Genomic DNA, 18,489 nt, shown 5'->3' with positions numbered 1-18,489 from the left:
TGTGACTTCTCTTAAAAGAATGTTTGTTCCGACACTGTTAAGTTCACCCTGTGAACACCTTGGAGATAAATATTCATTTGAAACTGGCAATGCTTTCAGTTGCATAATTAACTCTTTAGTGGAGGTTCACAGAGGGAGAAAAAAGCTGGGTTTTAAAAAAGGTTTGACCTAGGATTTAAATCATTTCTTTCTGATAACTTAATGCACAGAAATATTTCAATTTGATTGATCATGGTTTGGGATTTGATCCTCACAGAAAACTGATCATTGCTTCTTAGTCTTCTCTATTTTTTGCAATATTGCCAATAGTGTATCTGCTAATAATATTGTCAACATTTTCTATCTTTACTATAAGCTGTAGGGGCAGAATTAGGCCATTTGGTCCATCAAGTCTATTCTGCCATTTCATTATGGCTGATCCAGTTTTTCCTCTCAGCCCCAATCTCCTGCCCTCTCCCTGCATCCCTTCATGCCCTGACCAATCAAGAATCTATCAGCCTCTGCCTGAAATATACATGAAGACTTGGCCTCCATAGCTGCCTGTGGCAACGAATTCCACAGGTTCTCCATCCTCTGGCTAAAGAAATTCCTCCTCATCTCCTTTCTAAAGGAACACTCCTCTATTCTGAGGCTGTGTCCTCTGGTTTTAGACTCTCTCACCATAGGGAACATCCTCTCCACATCCATTCTATTAAATCCTTTCACCATTCACTAGGTTTCAATGAGATCACCCCTCATTCTTCAGAATTCCAGTGAATACAAGCCAAGAGCCATCTAACACTTTTCATATGACAAACCATTCAATCCTGGAATCATTTTCATGAACCTCCTTTGAACCCGTTCCAGTTTCAGCACATTTACTGCTCCATTTGTCTCCAGCTTTTACAGAAAACTTCAAAATGACATTTTATAATCTCAACACAAATAGATCAGAACAAACTGTGACAGAAGTTTTGAGAATGACCACAGATTTTGGAAAGAGGCTTACGTCTCTCTCAGAGTGAGTCTGTTTCCTTTTCCCACCTCTCTCATTCTCTTTGGATATTTCCCATCAATCATACAGGATGCTTTGAGACCAAATGTGTTACAAGAGAGGTTCTGGGGATAAAGTGCTCTTTGAACTGTAGTTAGCTGGCAACACCCGGACCAGTTTTCACTGTCTATTCCCTGGAGGGCGCTGTATATTTTTCTCTGTTTTGAATTAAAGAATTTAACCAATTACTATCCATAACCTCCAGTTACAATCTGTCTCTTTTAGTGACCAAGCCTTCTCTCAGCTTGTTACTATAACTAGGATACCAAACATTTAATTTAATTTACTGTTATTTCTTTTAATTATAGTGTGGAAAAGGCCTTTCTGTCCCAACGAGCAACAGCCCATCACAGCAACCCACCAATTTAACACTGGCCTAATCACAGCGAGGAGCACCCGGCCAGGATCAGGTCCTGCTGGAATGAGGGTGTCGCCAGGAAACCTTGCATTGAAGCTTGGTCTGGAGGTGCAACAGAACCTTTATTGTGTCCAGTACAGCCAATTTGGTCTGCCTGACTCGTAGTCACCCAGAAACAATGGACACGTTCACATTTGCGGGATTAGTAGGTCAAATTGACCAATCAAGTGATGTAACATGACAGACCGATAACAGTCACATCTCACCATCTGTAAGCTTTTTGGCGAATCCAGCTTGATAATATTCCACCGGTTTTCCGTTCCATTCTGATCGGTGCAATCCAGAAGCCCCGGAGTCGAGTGTTGGTCCAGAGTCGGGGTTTTCATCTGGGGATTCTGCTTCAGTAGCTTACGGTGCTGCCCCGTCTTGCTCACCAGCTCATTCTGGAATGAGGGATTCATTTGGCCATCTCCCAGTGTGGTCCAGATGTTGGCTGAAGTAACTTGTTGGCCCCCTCTCACCACAACTTCTTTCATCCACCTTCGGCTTCAGGGTTCAGGGCGAACGTACCTTGATCTCCCTCCCTCAATGTTCCAAAGTTCCATATTTGAATCACCCTTGTTGTCTTTTGTCTATCTCTTACCCAGTCTTCCAGCTCTGGGTGCCTTAAATCCAATTGGGAACGCAACCTGCGGCCCATCAATAACTCAGATGGACAGAAACCAGTGGTAGTTCGTGGGGCTATTTGTTAACTGAACAAAAACCAGTTGATCCTGTTGTGTCTGTCACCCTTCAACTTTTGTACCCCCGCTTGACAGTCTGAACAACTATTTCAACCATAATGTTTGATGATGGGTGATAAGGGGGCGTGTTGCAACCAAACTCCATTGTCTCATAAAAAATAGCTTGAATTCTTTACTTGTAAATGCAGGACCATTCTCACAGTCCACAGTTTCAGGGATTCCATGTGTACAAGATAGTGTGTGTAAAACGTTATCATTGGTCAAAGTCTTTACCATTTTGGCCTCGATCCATTTAGAATACACATTGACGATTACCAATAGCATGTGACTGTCCAATGGACCTGCGTAGTCTACATGTAAATGTCTGCAGGGTTTTGTGAGCCATTGTCATGGAACTGTAGGTAGGGGAGTGCTTAAAGGTTGAGACTGCTGGCATGGGTCACAAACACGAACAATGTGCTCACGGACTTCATCAATGTTCAGTCACCAACCATATTTCCGGGATAGCGCCTTCATACGGGATATTCCTGGATGCATGTAACGTAACTCTTCCAGGATAGGGGATTGTAACTGCGTAGGAATTACAATACTTCTTCCCCACAGTAGACAACCATCATAGATACTAAGTCCGTTTTGATGTCTGGCATAGGGTAGCTCAGTTTCAGGCACACTAGCTGGCCATCCACCTTCTACGTACCTTTTTACTGGTGCCAATGCCATGTCTCATTTCTTCTTTTAGCCGAGAAGCAGTGATCGGAGATGCGTTGACCTAGTCCATCAGTAGTACCAGTTCTCCTGGTGGTTCTGACTTGCAAGGATAAAAGGGTTAAGGCACCTGCAGTGTAATTGTTTCTACGGGGAACATAACATATCATGTGCTGATGGGTGGACAGGCATTGGGCCCACCGTTGCACCTTTCGTGTTGCCATCTGAGGCAAGGTCTTGCTCTCACTAAGCAATCCACCAATGGCTTGTGGTCTGTATGAATCTCAAGATGTTGGCCATACAGGTAATGGTGAAAACGCATGACCCGAAAAACAACTGCCAATCCATCCTTGTCCAACTGTGCAGTTTCCTTTTGCTGGGTTATGGGCGTGTGACACAGAAGCAATAGCTAGTCAGCATTGAACTCAATGTCGGGACTATTGCCTTAGGGACTATTGGAGTATAAAAGTTGCATTGTTTGCTGTGTAACCAAAACTATGTAGTCAGCTTCGTGTTTGCTATTTGCTATGTATGTATCCAATTTAGAAGGAGAATGAAATCTCTGTATTGTCTCTGTACTATTGAACACATCAGTGCCAAATAAGAAGATAATGGTGTGTTAATGAGAGGCGAGCTAAGCGATGTAGATTATGTAGTCAGCTTTGTGTTTGTTATTTGCTATGTATGTATCCAATTTAGTAGGAGAATGAAATCTTAAGAATGTAGAAGATAATGGTGTGTAATTGAGAGGTAGCTAAGAGATGTAGATTATAATGGTGTGTTAATGAGAGGTAGCTAAGAGATGTAGATTAGAACATGATTAAGTTAATGGGTAGAAACAGTAGTGGCGGATGTACTTGTGATACGCAACTGTAGACCGATTGGATATGCTAATGCAACTAAACCAGGAGATTGCCATAAAAAATGCTATGTACAAGGATCAGTGGGCAATCAGCGACTAGTTCAATGACTGTCTCAGCTTTGATTTGCAAATTAAAGTTTAATACTTCTTGAAGAATCTCCTGCGTCTCCTGCTCGTTTGTGGGGCACGAGAAACCACGACAGGACTCCAGCTCCAGAACTTCCTTCCGGGTTTACTCCTTTTAAAAAACTTTTATTTATTTATTAAATTTTTAAGAGAATTACATAAAATTAATAGAATATTAGAATAGTGAAAAATTAATATTGGCCCTCCCCCTCCCATTAACCCTCCCCCCCTTAGATCCCTATCTGAAAAAAAAAGAAAAAAAGAAAGAAAAAAGATAGAAAGATTGCCTGGCTATCGAAGGATCCCCACATGCTCCATGGAGTTCAAAATAACTTTAGTTTTTATTTTCCCCAAGTAACTTATAATTTTATCTTCAAAGGACCTATATATTTAATCCTATCTTTTGTAGATAGGGGTGCCAAATCTTCAAAAATATATCATATTCATTTCTTAAATTATAAGTAATTTTTTCAAGTGGAATGCAGCTATATATTTCATTATTCCAATGATCCATAGTTAAATATGAATCTGATTTCCAAGTAACTGCAATAGCTTTTTTGGATACTGCCAATGCAATTTTTATAAATTTTTCTGATATTTATTCAATTTAGGTTTTGGTATTATCCCTTCAATATCAACTAATAAAAATAATATTGGGCTATGTGGGAGTTGTATTCCAATAATTTGTTCCAGTAAAAGTTTTAAATTTATTCAAAAAGGTTGAATTTTAGAACAAGACCAAGTAGAATATAAAAAGGTACCAATTTCTTGATTACATCGAAAACATTGGTCAGATAAATTTGAATTTAATCTATTTATTTTCTGTGTTGTTATATATAATTGATGTAAAAAATTATATTGTACATCCAAGTCGGACATTTATTGTATTTATCATACTATCAAAACATAGTCTTGACCAATTTTTTTCATCAATTTTAATATTCAAATCAGTTTCCCATTTTTGTCTTGATTTATGACCGTGTTTACCCCTGAGTGGGTATAGTCGCAAGGCAGCGGAGGGTCAGAGTTTTCCTTCTCCTAGGTGAGCTGCCAACCGTGGCTGACGTACTCCACCTGCCTTAAGCGACTGGCTTTAAGGCACCAGTACCCCGCCTTCTCCTGTCAGTAGAAGTGGTTCTGCCAGGATTTGTAGCCCAGGGGCCAAATCCAAAGTGTGTGAGGCTGTATTCAGAGACGTGCTGTTCGCTGATAATCCAACAGTCACAGCCCACACTGCGCAGCTTCTCCAGAACAAAGAATGGCAACAGGTTTGACCCATCGCTGCCAGATACTGTGACTGCTGGAACCTGGAGCAAGGCTCAGATACTGGAGGAATAAACTCAACACGTCAGGCAGCTTCTGTGGAGGAAATGGGCAATCAACGTTTCCAGTCAATGCCCTACATTATCAGAATCAGAATCACATTTAATATCACTGGCATAGGTTGTGAAATTTGTTGTTTTGCAGCAGCAGTAATCTATAAATAACAATAAGAAAAATTAACTAAGTAGTGCAAATGAGAGCGAAAAAAGAAAAAAAAAGTTGTGAGGTAGAGTACATGGTTTCATTGTTCATTTGGAGGGTAAGAAGGTGTTCCTAAATCATTGAATGCTTGTCTTCAGGCTCCTGTACCTCCTCCTTGACGGTAACAATAAAAAGAAGGTGGTGTGACTCATCTCTTTGTCCCTGGTTCTGAATCAAATTGTTTCCTTTTCAAGAAACTTCTTTTTGATTATAGATATATTGCCGCGTTTTGTGATTTAAAAAAAAATTAGTAGAGATGAGTTAGTTAGTTGGATCTTGATCCAAGCTGTGTTTCCATCAGAGAGCAACATACGCACAAACTGTTGGAGGAGCTCAGCAGGTCAGGCAGCATTGATGGAAAGGATGAAAGAGTCAACATTTTGGGCCAAGACTCTTCATCAGTCCTGATTAAGGGTCTTAGCTCGAAATGTTGACATCCTGATGAAGGGTTTCAGCCGGAGATGTCAATAATCTGATGAATGGTCGTAGCCCGAAATGCCAAAGGCCTGTTGGAGTGTATTGGCTCGAAATGTTGACAGCCTGATGAACGGTCTCATGCTGAAGTGTTGATGGCCTTATGAAGGGGCTCAGCCTGCAATGTCAACGCTTGATGAAGGGTCTCGGCCCAAAACATTGACTCTTTATTCCTCTCCATAGGTGCTGCCTGACCTGCTGAGTTCTTCCAGCATTTTGTGTGTGTTCTCTGGATTTCCAGCATCTGCAGAATCTCTTGTATTTATGATTGCATCAGGAAGGAAGGGTTGTAAAATGACTTTTAAAAGACTCTTCGTTAGGCACGTGGATGACAGAAAAGAGGAGGGTAATATGTAAGGGAAGGGGAAGGCAGAGTATGTTAAAGATTGGCACAAGATGGGCTGAAGGGCCTGTACTGTGCTGTAATTTTCTATATCAAAATGAATTTGCTTCTGATCTGTTGATCTGATAACTATTTGAAATTAATATGGAAATTATTAGAAAAATCTTTGAAAGAAAGGATTAATCTGCACACGGTGAAGCAGGGGTAGGTGAGAACTAGCAAAGTTTCATTCGGAGAAGATTCTGTTCGACTAATTTGAGTGTTTTTTTTAAGGATGTGGCCAGCCGTGTTTAACTGGGAAGTATGATGGATTTCAGCAAGGCTTCTGATAATAGTCTCATACACTGGTTCTAAAAATATACCAGTTCTGGTATAAAAATGCTGGTTCTAAAGATAAAAGTCCGTGGTAACTTGGTTAATTTGCATCTGAAATCAGCTTGGTGGCAGGAGGCAGAGCATAGTGGTCGATGGTTATTTTTTTGCAGTCACAAGGTATCTCTTCCTCCTCCTGTGGTCAGAAGTTGGAAGGTTACATTGCAGTTGTACAAGATGTTGATAAGGCCACATTTGGAATATTGCAAACAACACACACAAAATGCTGGTGGAACACAGCAGGCCAGGCAGCATCTATAAGGAGAAGCACAGTTGACGTTTCGGGCCGAGACCCTTCGTCAGGACTGAAATTTTGCATTCAGTTTTGGTCACCTTGCCTTCGGAAAGGTGTCATTAAGCTGGAAAGAGTGCAGAGGAGATTGACAAGGATGTTGCTGGGACCTGTAGGACTGAGTTATGGAGAGAGATTGAACAGGTTTGAACTGTAGGGGAATGAAGAACAAGAAGGCATAGGTTTAAGGTGAGAATGGAGAGATTTAATAGGAATGCGAGGGACAACTTTTTCACCCAGTGGGTGATCAGTATATGAAATGAGCTACCAGCGGAAGTAATTAAAGCAGGTACATGAACAAACTTTAAAAGGTCCTTGGATAAGAACATAGATAGGAGAGGCTTAGAGGGATGGGCCAAATGTAGACAAATAGGACTAGTTTAGTTGGGAGTTTGGGTTGCCATGGACTAACTGGTTCAAAGGACCCATTTCCATGCTGTATGGCTCCATTAACTCCATCTAAATCTCATGCTTTGGAAACTTCTGCTTAAGCCCTCTCTACCTTTCTACATCTGTCTCTCCAATAAGGGCCTCTCAGTAGTTCAACTCATAGAGCTGCTGTCTGATAGGTACACATTCAACGATACAGGAACAGCTTCTTTCCCTCTGCCATCAGATTTCAGAATTGTCATTGAACCCATGAACACTACCTCATCACTTTTTTATTTCCTATTTTTTGCACTACTTATTTAGACCATAAGACATAGGAATAGAATTAGGCCATTTGGCCCATTGAGTCTACCATTTAATCATGGCTTATCCTTTTTTCCCTCCTCAACCGCATTCCCTGGCCTTCTCTCTGTAACTTTTGATGCAGTGTCCAATCAAGAACTTATCAATCTCTGTCTTAAATACACCCAACGACCTGGCCTCCACAGCTGCATGTGGTGATAAATTCCACAAATTCACCACCCTCTGGCTAAAGAAATTTTTCCGCATCTCTGTTTTAAATGGATGCCCCTCTATCCTGAGGCTGTGCCCTCTTGTCCTAGAATTAATTTAACTGCTATACATATGCTTACTGTTTTTCACAGTTTTCTTTTTCTTTTTTTTATTCATGTATTGCATTGTACTGTTGCTGCAAAATTAACAGATTTCACAACGGGCTTCTTGCTTTATGGCTGCGTATAAGCAGATGAATATCAACGTAATATAATTTATACATGAACCTTGATAATAAATACACTTTGAATCCTTTGACATATTAAACCTGATTCTGATTCTGATTCAAACCTGACATTCGTGACTGAATGTGTGGAGTTCGTATGTTCTTCTGCACATTACACGCCTGGAGAAGAGGGATGCTTATTTGAGAATGCTGTTCTTGGACTACAGTTCAGCATTCAACATCATAATTAACCTCCAGGCTTGATAAGAAGCTCAGAGACCTTGGCCTTCACCCTACCTTGTGTAGCTGAATCCTGAACTTCCTGTCAGATCACCGGCAGGTGGTAAGAGTGGCTCCCTCACCTCTGACCCTCAACACAGGAGCCCCCCAAGCTGTGTCCTAAGCCCCCTCCTTTACTCCCTGTATACCCATGACTGTGTCACCACCCACAGCTCCAATCTGCTAATTAAATTTCCTGATGACACTCCACTGATTGGCCTCATCTCAAATAATAATGAGGCACCCTACAGAGAAGAAGTCATCACCCTGACACAGTGGTGTCAAGAAAACAACCTCTCCCTCAATATCACAAAAACAAAGGAGCTGGTTGTGGGCCACAGGAGGAATGGAGACGGGCTAACCCCTATTGACATCAATGGATCTGGGGTTGACAGGGTGAACAGCTTTAAATTCCTCGGCATACACATCACCGAGGATCTCACGTGGTCTGTACACACCAGCTGTGTGGTGAAAAAGGCACAACAGCGCCTCTTTCACCTCAGACGGTTGAGGAAGTTTGGTCTGGGCCCCCAGATCCTAAGAACTTTCTACAGGGGCACAATTGAGAGCATCCTGACTGGCTGCATCACTGCCTGGTCTGGAAACTGTATTCCCCTCAGTTGCAGGACTCTGCAGAGAGTGGTGCGGACAGCCCAGCGCATCTGTAGATGTGAACTTCCCACTATTCAGGACGCTTACAGAGACAGGTGTGTAAAAAGGGCCCAAAGCATCACTGGGGACCCGAGTCACTCCAACCACAAACTGTTCCAGCTGCTACCACCCAGGAAATGGTACCGCAGCATAAAAGCCAGGACCAACAGGCTCCGGGACAGCTTCTTCCACCAGGCCATCAGACTGATTAATTCATGCTGACACAACTGTATTTTATATTATATTGACTGTCCTGTTCTACATACTATTTATTATAAATCACCATAAATTATACATTGCACATTCAGACGGAGATGTAACGTAAAGATTTTTACTCCTCACGGATGTGAAGGATGTAAGAAGTAAAGTCAATTCAATTCACTGGGTTTCTTCTGAACGCTCTGGTTTCCTCCCGCATCCGTTTTATAGGTTAATTGCCCAGGTAACCTGTAGGGAATTGATGGGAATGTAGGCGGAGAATTAGGGAAGAGTTAGTGTAAAAATGGATGGTTGTTGGTTAGTGCAAACGCAGTAACCAAGAGGCTTGTTTCTGTGCTTTGTCTGTCTATTACCCAGTGACTCTACAATAACTATCTCACTCTAAAAACTAGCCTCTTTGACCAAACTATCTGTCAACCCATCCCTCCATCCAATATCACTGTTTGGTTTGCCATCCATTTCACCACTATTCCGTGGAGTATAAGAATCAGATTTAACATCACCGGTATATGTCATGACTTTGAGGCAGCAGTACAACACAATACACAGTAACAGTAAAACGACTGAACTGTAGTCAGTATGTATATGCCGCCTTTTTGAGGCATCGCTCCTTGAAGATGTCCTGGATACTATGGTGGCCGGTCCGGCCCATGATGGAGCTGGCTAAGTTTACAACTGTCTGCAACTTATTTTGATCCTTTGCAGAAGGCTGAAATCCATCTTGAGGTAAATTTCAGCATTAAGGCAAAATATAAATATAATTTGATCATATTTAGTTATTGCTCTCAAGACCTGCACTCAAAGTAAATTGCTACTTTCAAAATAAAATGAATTGCTAAACCTCGATTTGCTCACCCTTTATTTATCATTTTACCTTGGGCTGCTGCATTCCATTCATACCACTGACAGAGAAACTGATGCAAGAAGAAAAGACAAAATAACAAACACAGAACCAGCACAATACAAGTAGGCCTTCCTAATGTCAATTAGTAATCTTGTTACCAAGGCTACAATGCCCTCTTGAACTCCATCACTTTTTCCCTTAAGCACAAATGAGACTTGGGCTGACATTTTCCAAAGCATCTCAGACGCCACTGAGTGGTTTAACATGTCCAGTCATCCTCCTTATCCGCAGAAGTACCCATGCCTTAAAGGCCCTCAAAGCAAGTGCATTCTTCACATACCTAAGTTTACCAGAAGTTATCACGTGCTCCTACCACTCAGTGCTTAGGACACTGAAAACCCCAAAAAGAAATCACTTAGCATATTGCTTTCTCAACATTCCAAAGATGCTTTACAACCAGTGAAACACATCTGAAGATTAGTCTCCATGGTAATAAGAATGAGCAGCCATTTTGTATACAGAAAGAATATTTTGACCAGACAATTTTCTTCTTAATGTCGTGGATAATTACTCAGCAAGGTACTAGGGATAAGAGTCAGATTAATTTATTTATCACACTTACATCAAAACATGCTGTGAAATACGTTATTTGCATTAACAACTAACACAACCTAGGGATCTGTTGGGTATTGCCACATCCCGGCGCCAACATAGCCTGCCTACAACGTTCAGCAGAATAACACAGAACACAACAAGAAACAAAACAACAATAGCAAAACAAGCCTCTTTCCTCCCTCCCAGACACCCTTACACACAGACAATTCTCTAACCCCAAGACAGGCCTCTAATCTCCTATCTCCAGGCTTCAGTAGTCAGACTTCGACTTCCTGTCTTTTGATTGACCTTTGGGCTTACGTGCTTTGGTATCCTGTACCAGTCAATGACAGGACCTTGAACTCCAGCCTCAAACTCCAGGCTCACTGACTCCCAGGTCCTAGTACCTCCTGCTTGCAAAAACTCCCGATCCCAGGACCCACTGACCTGGAACAATCCAACATCTATGCATGTCCTTTGTCACCTGTTCACATCGCTGGCCTTTTGGAGTGCAGAGCAGAGGCCTGGGCTCTGGATTATCTTCGTCATCCATCTACGTCACTGGTCTTCAAGTGCAGAGTGGAGACTTGACTTCTAATTCCCCCATATCCCAGTCCCTAAGCTCTAATCTGACCTCCAACTCCACTGCATCCCTCTCCGTAAACCCAGCTTAACCTCTGGATCCCCCCTTATCCCCAAAACCATCCCTATGAACTTAAATCTGAGCCACAACCTTGATGGAGACCGCAGCTTGGTATCACCTGGTCAAGGAAACATTTTGATGCTCATCATCTGTTCAAAATGCTTTCATATGAACTTGAGCAACACAGACACAATGCTGACATAACTCAGCAGGTCAGGCAGCATCTATGAAAAGGGATAAATAGTCAACATTTCGGGCTTAGATCTTTCATCAGGATTGGAAAGGAAGGGTGAAGAAGCCAGAATAAGGAAGTGGGGAGAGGGGAAGAAGTGCAAGCTAGAAAGTGATTGGTGAAGCCAGGTGGGTGAGGAAGGGGGTATGAGGTAAGAAGCTGGAAGGTGATTGGTAGAAAAGCAAAAGACTGGAGAAGAAGAAGGAGGAGGGCTGGAGAAATGGCCACGTGAACTTGGATGTCCACCTGAGAGAGGTCTTTTTTCTTTTTGAACATGAACGTATCATCACCTGTGTTTGCTTTGCTCATTTCTGCAAGGATATCAGATGCTTGAGATACCAAATAATTGTAGTATTCTACCCTCTCTCGTCTTAGGCAGTCCCTCAGGACCAAGGAACCTGTCACCACTCCAGATCTGAGGTGACTGTAGAGGTCAAAGTGGGAGCAGCAAATTTCTATTGTGATGTACCTGGTGGGATGGATGGGAGAAAGGGACAGGTTGTTCAGGACAGAGATCAGGAGAAACTTCTTTATTCAGAAGATGACAAAACATTAAAATTCTATGCCTAGACAGCAGTTGAAGCTTGGTTATTTTGTTAATTCAGAATACAGAATAATAAATTTCTGGGCAGAAGAGAATAGCACAAAAAATGAAGGGTGATGTATGAACAGCCGTGACCTTTGGTAAATTTTGGAATAGGCTCAAAGGGCCAACCTGTTCTCGTTTCTTATATTCTGGAAGGAAAGTGACTTTTTGGTGTAAGGTTTATACACTCAGTGATTATTTTATCATGTACCTTCTGTACCTAATTAGGTACCACACTTGAATGTGCTGAGCCAAAGATTCTACTGCTGTAGCCCATCCCCTTCAAGGGTCGATGTGTTCTGCATTCAGAGATGCTCTTTTGCACACCACTGCTGTAACATGTGGTTATTTGAGTTACTGTCACCTTCCTATCAACTTGATCCAGTCTGGCCATTTTCCTCTGACCTCTTTCATTTTCACCCACAGATCTGCCTGTTTTTTTTTGCATCATTCTCTGTAAACTCTAGAGATAGTTGTGAAAATCCCAGGAGGTCGGCAGCTGTGTCAATATTCAAACCATTCTGTCTGGCAAAAACAAACCTTCCATGGTCAAAGTCTCTCAGGTTACATTTCTTCCACATTCTGATGTTTAGTCTGAACAACAACTGAACCTCTTGATCATGTCTGCAAGCTTTTATGCGTGGAGTTGCTGTCACATGATTGGCTGATTAGAGATTTGCATTAACGAGCAAGTGTACCTAATAAAGTGACCGCTGAGTGTACTTTATTCAATTAGGAATGCCCAATTTATTAGAAATGGTTAAAGGTTTTGTTTTTGACTGCAAAGATTTCTGTTATGCTACAGATTGCAACCATTTGATGTTATTCCTGTCAACGCTTCCCTACCAGCGTTACTTATGAACTGATTTAACTACAGATAACAAATGAAATGTGAATTTATGGCAGAGTTCCATAGTTTAATCTAAAATCTAAAATAAAATTGAATTAACCAAAAACCTAAATTAAATTAATGGGTTGACAGTGTTATGATCCTATTTAGTGCCAACATTGTGTCACTCACAATCCTTCTCTTTATTTATATTTTCTTTCTTACAGGACCAAAATTAGTGTTTTAAGGTGGCTCCCCAACAAAAGAGCAAGTCCACAACAGCACTTTCTCCTCAAGGTTCTGGGTGGATTTTGATTCAGCCTGTCAATGGGCTGGTGCGAAGAACAACAGTTCTTATGTGAATGAACAAAAAACAATCCCTGATATGCCTTCTCCAATGAGCCTGGTCCATCTTGTGACACTTGGCTTTGTCCCCTGTGATCTAACAGGAAAGAGGAGAATGTATTGTTCTCAACTACTAAAAGAATGCAAATCCTTTCTACCCTTTCCAACACCAGGCATGCTAACCTGACTAGGAAAAATATTCTTGTGAACTTTGCTGGTTAGCACAGTCAGTGCCAGATGTTTGGTTCAAGTGCAGATCTGGCCCACTGCAGGTTCTTAGTGAACACACACACAAAATTCTGGAGGAACTCAGCAGGTCAGGCAGCATTCATGGAGTGGAATAAACAACTGACGTTTCAGGCCAAGACTTTTCATCAGGACTGGAAGGGAAGGGGGCAGAAGACGGAATAAAAAGATGGGTGGGTGGGGAAGAGTACAACCTGGCAGATGATAGGTGAAACAACTGAGGGGAAAGGTGGGAGAAAGTGTGAAGTTGGAAGCTGAAGGTGATAGGTGGAAAGAGTAAAGGGCTGAAGAAGAAGGAATCTGATAGGAGAGGAGTATGGACCATGGGAGAAAGGGAAGAAAGAGGGGACCCGGAGGGAGCTTGTAGGCAGGTGAGAAGAGGTGAGAGAGTAACCAGAACTTTCTGGAAATGCTGCCTGATTTGCCGAGTTCCTCCAGCATTTTGTGTGTTTTTGTTCAAGATTTCCAGCATTAACAGAAATCACTTGCGTTTATGAGCTACATGTTCTTGGCCAGATTGTTCCTGTGAAAAATCACACACAGCTGCAGTCAGTTATTTCTCCATCTGAGAGAATGTCCTAAGCTATCCCTGTCCCTTTTAGAGTCATAGGATTACACAGCACAGAAACAGGCCTTTCGGCCCATCACACCCATGTTGACCTTTTAATCCATGAGTATTAATCCCACTTGACAACAATAGGACCATGCCCTTCCACATGTTGCCTATTTAACTGGCCATCTTAATGCCCCTTAAACATCATAATTGTGATGTTAGAATGTTATAAGTTGTAGGGGAGGTTGACCGGGATGCTATCTGCATTGGAAGGCATGTGCTCTAAGGACAGACGTGGGCTGTTTTCTCTGGAGCAACAGATGATGAAGGGACACATGATAAGTTTATAAGATTGTGAGAGGCATAGATAGATAGCAGCGTCTTTTTCCCTGGCTCAGTCTAATAGTAGAGAGCATTCATTAAAGATCCGGTTGGGTGGGGAGGAGAGGGGGCGGATAGTTTTTTACACAGTGGTGCAGTGTGCTGCCCTGTGGTGGCAGCAGAGACAAATACGCATAAGACAGGCACATGAATGTGCGGAGAAAGGAGGGATGTGGACATTAATTTAGTTAGGCACTTAATTACTAATTTAATGAGTCTGGCAGAAAGCTGTGGGCTGTACAGTTCTAAATTAACTCAGTCTAGTTCAGTAACATTGATACAATTGCTGGAAAATCTTTTCAATTGACCCCCACTCTTCAACTAAGCCTTTGCTTTGGGGAGCTTATGCTCCCAACATCACTCTCTGACTGTCCCAGTATTAGCTTATCCCCCTTACCTTCACTGTGCTTGCTGCAACCTGTGGTTATATGATTTTTAAAAAAAAATAACAATCTGAAGAAATACTTTGAAAAAAACATTTTCAAAGAGAAGGACCTGATTGGCTGAACAGTCAGACAGATGGTTTAGGCTGCTTGCTGTGGCTTACTAAGCATTAGTTCCAGTTTATTGCAAAGTTCCTGGTGAGAGCTCTAAATATGAGTGCAGATTTAATGTGCTCTAGATTGTAAATCACGTGACTTTTCAGAATCATAGGTACCCAAGTGCAGCTGTATTTCTTAGAACATTAACTTAGCTGCCTTGTAAAATCTGTGCCTTTAGGCAACATTCAGCCGCTGATCAAGCTGTTGGCTGTAAGGCTCAAAAGTTCAAGGTAAATTTATTATCAAAATACATGAATGTCACCATATGCAACATTTTCCTTTTCATTTTCTTTCCATTTTCATTTTCTGAGCTTCATTTTCTTGCAGGCATTCACAGTAGGACAAAGAAATCAGTGAAGAGCTACACACAGAGTCTGACAAACAACCCATGTACAGAAGAAAAGCTGTGCAAATAAATAAATAGATAGATAGATAGATAAACAACCAAGTGTATTTATTTATTGAGATAGAGCATAGAATAGGCCCTTCTGGGAATTTGAATTGTGCCACCCAGCAGTCCCCCTATTTAACCCTAGCCTAATCACAGGGAAATTTACAATGACCAACTAACCTACCCACCGGCATGCCTTTGGACTGTGGGAGGAAACCGGAGCACCTGGAGGAGACCCACATGGTCACGGGGAGAACGTACAAACTCCTTACAGGCAGTGGCGGGATCTGAACTGTAAAGCTTTACACTAATCACAATGCTACCATATTTATTCATTCACTCATGACTGAATAAATAAACAAATGCATACAGACGTACATAAATACTGAGATTTTGAGCTGTAGAGTCATTGAAAGTGAGTTGTAAAAACTACACTCCATGATAAAGACACTTCAGATGCGAACCAGCATATTGTCTGTTTCATACAGCTGAACCACGCTTGCTTCATTGTGGGGATGTAATGCTGAACGTACCTGGTGAGAGTACTGTATGTAATGTTGCACTCATAAATACTCATCTCTCTGAGTTAGTAGAACCTTTTTGTGGTGATTGGGCAGCACCCTTGTGTTCAAGCACAACTTCAGAGGCTCAGACCATAGGACCGTAGCAGGGCAGAATTAGGCCATTTGGCCCATCAAGTCTGCTGCGCCATTCCCATAACCTTTGACGCCCTTACTAAGAATCTAGGTTGAAACTCCTGCACAGATCCTTCAGAAGTGCCATCCTGTTGACCAAGGCTCTATTCGTTGGTGAGATGGTTTTCCAAAGATCGTTCCTGGATCTTTAGTAACTTTCTTGGTCACCAAAGATGAATGCCTCTGATCTGGCCCTCAGCAGATTGTGGATCTCAAGGTTTCTGGTTGGGAAGACTCTGAATGATTTTGTGGGGATACTAATGCTTACAACTGTTTTGATAAAGTCTGTGACAACGGGGGTGTACTCATTCATATCTACAGATGAGTCTTTGAACGTGGCCCATCCACCGACTTGAAGCCATCCTATAGCGCTCCTCTGCCTCCCACGGTGAGCTCTTTGCTGATCACTGGAGCTTTGCTCTTTAGCCTCTGCCTGTGTACAGCCACGGGATCAGATTTACCGAAGTGTGGTCTGGGCATGGAACGATAGGCAGTCCTTTTTTTGTATAACAGTGGGTGGGGACCACTGGTGCCGCAGGATATATGCTGATGGTAATTGTGCAGAGATTTCTTCAAGTAAACTTGCTTGAAGTTCTTGACTATGACTTGAAATGAGCTGGGATGGATTGTTTGTTGTTTGGAGATGACAACATGCAGCATCTCAAGCACTTGATTACAGTCAGCTGCTGGTGGTATGTAACCAGCGGTCAGGATTATGGGGGAGAAGTCCCTAGGTAAATAGAGGAGTCGGCATTTTACCGTGAGGTGTTCAAAGTTGGGGGAACACAAGTTCGACAAAACCACCATATCGCAGCACCACTGAGAGTTTATCATGAAACGTACACCCCAACTTTTTGTCTTTTCTGAAGCAGAAGTCTTCAGGTTTGATTTCTGTATCCAGCTGCTGGAAGAAAGCCACATTTCACTCAAACATAGAACACAACAATCTCTCATTTCCCTCTGATACTGCAATCCTGCCCTCAGGTCGTCATTTTTGTTCTCCAGCGACTGCACATTTGCAACAAGGTGCTAGGGAGAGGGGGCCTCATCTCTCTGTGTTTCATCCTGGGCTTGTCGTCTCCCCTACCAACCTCCCCACCCCACCTCCTGACTCGCTTCTGGCCACGGTGATGAACTTTCTTCCACTTAAAGTTTCAGTTATAATAAAGGGAACGTTAAAATATAGATCTTATTCAGTCAGCTCTATTCTGTACGCAGTAGTAGTGCTTGTTCATTAGTTGTAAGTCTGAAAATGATTGTTGAAGAATATCATTGCCCTAGATATTGTTGCGCTGTTTAACAATAGGATTTTTAAATGAGTAGAAGTCTTCCCGTAATTCAGTCGTTGTATTTCTCTTACTGGAAATGTGAATTCTGAACTAAGGAATCTCCAAAGAAAATAAACACATTGTAAAAGTGAGCGTTTGAACTGTGAGTGTATAGTGTACCCTTCTCACTGAGCACTGAATTTGTAAGCATTTGAATCCAATCATCTTGTTCCGTAATCTGCTTCAAACCGGTCCTGTCTGGAGCTGCTTAGATCAACCAGTTTTGAAAGAGGCTGCATTGTTTAACAGATGGGGGATCTAGCTATTGAATCAGAAACAGAAAACGCAGGAAGCAATCATCAGATCACTCACAATATCTGAAAAGTGACAGCCATGTGGGAAACAGCTTTGAATGCATGACGTGAACTGGACTACCCACCAAAGAATACACTCTCATAGAAACATAGAAAACCTACAGCACAATATAGGCCCTTCGGCCCACAAAGTTGTGCTGAACATATCCTTACCTTAGAAATTACTAGGCTTACCCATTGCACTCTACTTTTCTAAGCTCCATGTACCTATCTAAAAGTCTCTTAAAAGACCTCATCATATCCGCCTCCACCACCGTTGCCGACAGCCCATTCCACGCACTCACCACTCTCTGAGTAAAAAACTTACCTCTGACATCTTCTCTGTACCTACTCCCCAGCACCTTAAAGCTGTGTCCTCCTGTGGCAACCATTTCAGCCCTGGGTAAAAGCCTCCGACTATCCACATGATCAACTCCTCTCAACATCTTATACACCTCTATCAGGTCACCTCTCATCCTCCTTCGCTCCAAGGAGAAAAGGCAAGTTCACTCAACCTATTCTCATAATGCATGCTCCCCAATCCAGGCAACATCCTTGAAAATCTCCTCTGTACCCTTTCTATGGCTTCCACATCTTTCCTGTAGTGAGGCGACCAGAATTGAGCACAGTACTCTAAATGGGGTCTGACCAGGGTCCTATGTAGCTGCAATATTACCACTCAGCTCCTAAATTCAATTCCATGATTTGATGAAGGCCAATACACCGTGCGTCTTCTTAACCACAGAGTCAACCTGCGCAGCGGCTTTGAGCGTCCTATGGACTCGGACCCCAAGATCCCTCCGATCCTCCACACTGCCAAGAATCTTACCGTTAATACTATGTTCTGCCATCAGGCACCGAGACCTGCCTGGCGGTAAGAAGGGCCCTCCCAGTCAGA

The sequence above is a fragment of the Hemitrygon akajei genome, chromosome 22 (genome assembly GCF_048418815.1).
Source record: "Hemitrygon akajei chromosome 22, sHemAka1.3, whole genome shotgun sequence".
NCBI classification, from domain to species: domain Eukaryota; kingdom Metazoa; phylum Chordata; class Chondrichthyes; order Myliobatiformes; family Dasyatidae; genus Hemitrygon; species Hemitrygon akajei.
Note: the sequence above shows the minus strand (reverse complement) of the source record.